Genomic DNA, 4,410 nt, shown 5'->3' with positions numbered 1-4,410 from the left:
GTACCCTCATGCTTCCGTATCAAGTGCTGGGGTATGTGTAGGGGCTCTCTCTGCCTTTGGAGAACGCACATTCTTCCTTGAATGCCTTAGTCTCTCTCTCACTTTCTCTCCCTCCTTCCCCTTCCTAAAACCCTCCACATAAAATGTTTTTATTTCACTGCTAATGCACTTCTGAAATTCTTTTATGCAAGGCAAGATAAGAATCCAATTACCCTGGGTAAGGCCTGGGACTGGCTCCTCCTTTCCTGCAAGGAGCAGTGGCCTATACCTCCTTGCAAGGGATATGGACTTCACCTTTTCACTCCAACCTGAGTCTGAGGCTCCCTGGGAAATCGGGTGGTGGGGATCAACTCTTGTGCTGAGAAGACCAAGTGGATATCAGGTGTGACACCATGAGTAGCTTGCCAGGATCTGCCGTGCGGGCGGGATACTCTCAGTGGCTTGCCAGGCTCTCTGAGAGGGATGGAGGAATCGAACCCAGGTCAGCCACGTGCAAGGCAAACGCCATCCAGTGGGGCTGCGGGACTTTGGCCTAGGCCATACAGAAGCTCGTCGCAGACTTTATCAGTCCTAGTTTTCTCAATCTGTCCCGAGTTGCAGAGACAGATCAGGAGAAAGTGACCTTCTCTGTCCTCTCTGCCTCACATAAACCACCCAGGGGACCCACCTTCTTCACTGTGAGTGCCCCTCCTCATCCTGGAAGCCCTCAGACCCAAAATCTGTTTTAGTTCACTGTATCTACCTTCTCTCCATTTTTCCTTATAGTTTTTGGCATCCACACCTAGACAGATACAGACTTAAATCCCTTCTTTTCTCTTCGTCATGTGCCTGGTGTTGATTTGATTCCTTGACCTGTTCCTGAAGAATCAAACGGGAAGGGTGCCTGGTGACATTTTTTTCTCCCCAAAATGATGAAGACAAACACTCTCTTTCCAATGGACTTTTGAACGCTTCTACACAAACCATATATGCATGGAAGATCAGTGAACACCAGTGGTGACAATTCAATATCATAAAACCAACATGAGAACTACAGAGCTGACAACCAACCTAATGTGAGCACCTAGAACCAGTTATGCCCCAAGTTCTGCATGTCTCAATTACATTTGCCAAGCACTGTAGCACTGTAGCACTGTCATCCCTTTGTTCATCGATTTGCTCAAGCGGGCACCAGAAACGTCTCCATGGTAAGACTTGTTGTTACTGTTTTGGCGTATCGAATACATGGGGAGCTTGCCAGGCTCTGCTGTGTGGGTGGGATACACTCGGTACCTTGCTGGGCTCTCCAAAAGGGACGGAGGAACTGAGCCCGGGTCGGCCACATGCAAGGCAAACACCCTACCTGCTGTGCTATCGCTCCAGTCCCATTAACCAAGAAGATACTAAATTACATTCATGTATGTATTTATATTAAGTACATATTTTTTTTCTTGGTGAGGCACAGGGACTGAACCCAGGGCCTCAATCTGCAAGCCAGGGGCTATACCACTAAGTGACACCCTCAGCCCTATGGCTATTTCTTTTTTTCTTTTATCATTTGCAACTCAAGATCAGCAGCAAATAAAATTAGTTTAAGCTTGTAGCCATAAATCCTTAAGTTGAATTAGCGTTTATCTTTTGATCATCCAGTGATTCCCTGATCTTCTCATTTGTCTGCATTACTGCCTACAATAATTTCTCCAGTGATTTGCTGGACCTAGGGATTTGGCACTGGGTGTAAAAGAAGTAACTCAAGTAGAGTGAATGAATGACAGTGTGAGTACATTAATGCTTCTGACCTAATAATGTCGTCTTTTAAATAAGTTATGCACGTGTAATGCTGCTGCTGACCATCTGTACTGCTTATTTAAACTCTGTAATGAAGTGGCTGGGGCCCTCATTGTTTATTTATGTGATTCATCCAGCCATTCTAAATCCTAATTCAATCTTCGGTCACTGTTTTATAGGTTAGGAGCTCTAATGATTGAGCGAGGGGAGGGGGGGGAGAAAAGAAAAGAAAAAGAAAGAAAGTTTGCTGCTTTGCTGCTTCAGATGGTGCTATTAAAAGAAAATTGTTCCCCAAGAAATTCTTATGTCCTGATGGGGGAAGCTAAATCACTAGAAATTATGGAACAGGAAATTACAAATGTGTCTTGCTTTCTTTTTATTGGAGGCATTGTTTCAGCACAACTGTCAAGTAGAGCATACACCTATTTTGAAAAGCTCTTTGCAGCTTTGAATTAAGCACAAATGGAGAAATAAGAGACTGCTTAATTGGAGGAGCTCAGGGAGCGGGCTTTACAAGGCGAAGGCGGGCTTTTATCCTTACTTCCCATTCACCAACGGCACCAGCCAGTGGGAGGGGCGGGGCGGAACCAGGAGCAAGCCACCGCCAAATACCGTTGAAGACTGACCGCCAGGGAGACGGCCGGTGGCCCGGCAGGGGAATAATAACCAGCATCCTGAACAGAAAAGCGGAGCCCCGTAGATTCCCTTCCCTTGGCGCACTGGGGAAAAAGAGAACTGGTCTACAGAGCCAGCGCGTGGAGGGGGCGCAGCTTCTAATCTGTTCCAACCGTGCAAGCACAATCACTCCATCAGTGCCTTAAGCTCTCATCTGACAGAGACTGCATAAAGGGGGGCTGTACCTCCCCCCTTGTCGTCCTTCGCTGATGCTCCCAGTGCCCGGGACTTGGTGCTCTGCGTCCCGGCGCGTCGCGCGGAGGCTGTGGCTGCGCCCCGGAAACCAGCAGGGGGAGCGCAAGATTAATGGGTGGGTTCCGAGCCGCGCCAAGGCTCCGAGCTGGCAGATGGTGGAGCTTCCAGGCACCTTTGCGAAGCCAAAGCACTTTCTCCCATGCTTCCTTCCCTCCTGCCCGGTTTCATCTCCCTCTCCTTCCCCACTCCGCACACGCCCACCACGCATCGGTACCCCAGCCCAAAGGGTCTGGCTGCTAACGCTTTACCCAGGAGCCCACGGGTTGCCATTCTGTTGGCAGATCCCCTGATGGATGAGACGTTCAGGTCCCTACACACGTTAGCTAATGCTGAAGGAAGGGATTTGGCTTGCCTAGTACAGAAAGGCTTATGAGCTAATAATGTTAAGCGTGATTAAGAGGCTAACAACTGCATATACAGGACTAGAGCTCAAGTATATAAAGGTGTTTTTTTTTTTTGATCAGAAAAAAAATTGCCAAATTAAGGGTGAATGTCTCCATTGTGTGATGTGTGCCAGGTGATAGAATCTGAAGGATGACATTTCCTGCCTCCTTAGGTATGCTATGCTACTAGGGTATATGTTGTTGGTGTACATTGCACATATTGAACACACAGTTTGATCCTCACAAGGACAAAAAAAGATTGAAAATATATTGGTGGCGGGGAATGTGCACAGGTGGAGGGATGAGTCTTTGATCATTGTGAGATTGTAACCCAAACATGAAAGCTTGTAACTATCTCACTGAGGTGATTCAATAAAATTTAAAAAAAATTTTAATTTCCATATATGTCTTGTGTGCATCTCCTTAAACTTTCAATATTGGCTTGACTGTTGAATGCAGCCTAGAACTAGTTTTAAATTTTTGAAAGTACCAAGATATAATATTTGAGAATAAATCCATTTGCACATAAAAAAAAAAGAAAATGCTCCTATATATTGTATAAGATCATGCTTAGTCCTCTGTGATGTAACAGCATTCAGTACTGTGTGGGAATGTTCCTATACCTTACTAATAGCCCTAAGGAAGGAAAGAAGAGATTTGCCTCTTTAGTCCTTGGTACCACATACCGTGTCCTGAGCACCGCTAGGAATGACCACTGAGCGCAGAGGCAGGAGAAAGCTCTGAGCACGGCTGGGTGTGAGCCCTCCCCAGTACAACTAGATACTCTCTGTGACCGCCTAGAAACTTACAAACCCTAACTGCCATCTTCTTTTCATGTCACAGTAGCTTTATAAATGGTGGTATCTTCAGTTTGCCTAATCGCTTCCTCCAAATACTGAGTCAAGGTTACTTAACTCTCAGGGCTGGGCCAGAGAGACAGTACAGCAAGCCTGCCTCGCACATAGCTATCCAGGTGCAATCCCGGGCACCCCGCATAGTCCCCGAGCTTGCCAGGAGTGATACCTGAGTGCAGAACCAGGACTAAGCCTCAAGGACCACCAAGTGTGGCCTCTTAACAAAAAATGAAGAAGGAAAGAAAAAAAAAAAGCACTTATAAGGCTGCCAAGTGAAATAGTCCTGACTTTTCCACACCCAAGATTTTCCTTATTCCTAAATCTGAGTCATAATAAGGCTCATCATTTTTTTAAAATTTATTTATTTTTAATTAGAGAATCACCGTGAGGGTACAGTTACAGATTTATACACTTTTGTGCTTATGCTTCCCTCATACAAAGTTCGGGAACCCATCCCTTCACCAGTGCCCATTCTC

Source organism: Sorex araneus, chromosome 4 (assembly GCF_027595985.1).
Source record: "Sorex araneus isolate mSorAra2 chromosome 4, mSorAra2.pri, whole genome shotgun sequence".
In the NCBI taxonomy this organism is placed as follows: Eukaryota; Metazoa; Chordata; class Mammalia; order Eulipotyphla; family Soricidae; genus Sorex; species Sorex araneus.
This window is presented reverse-complemented; position numbering follows the sequence as displayed.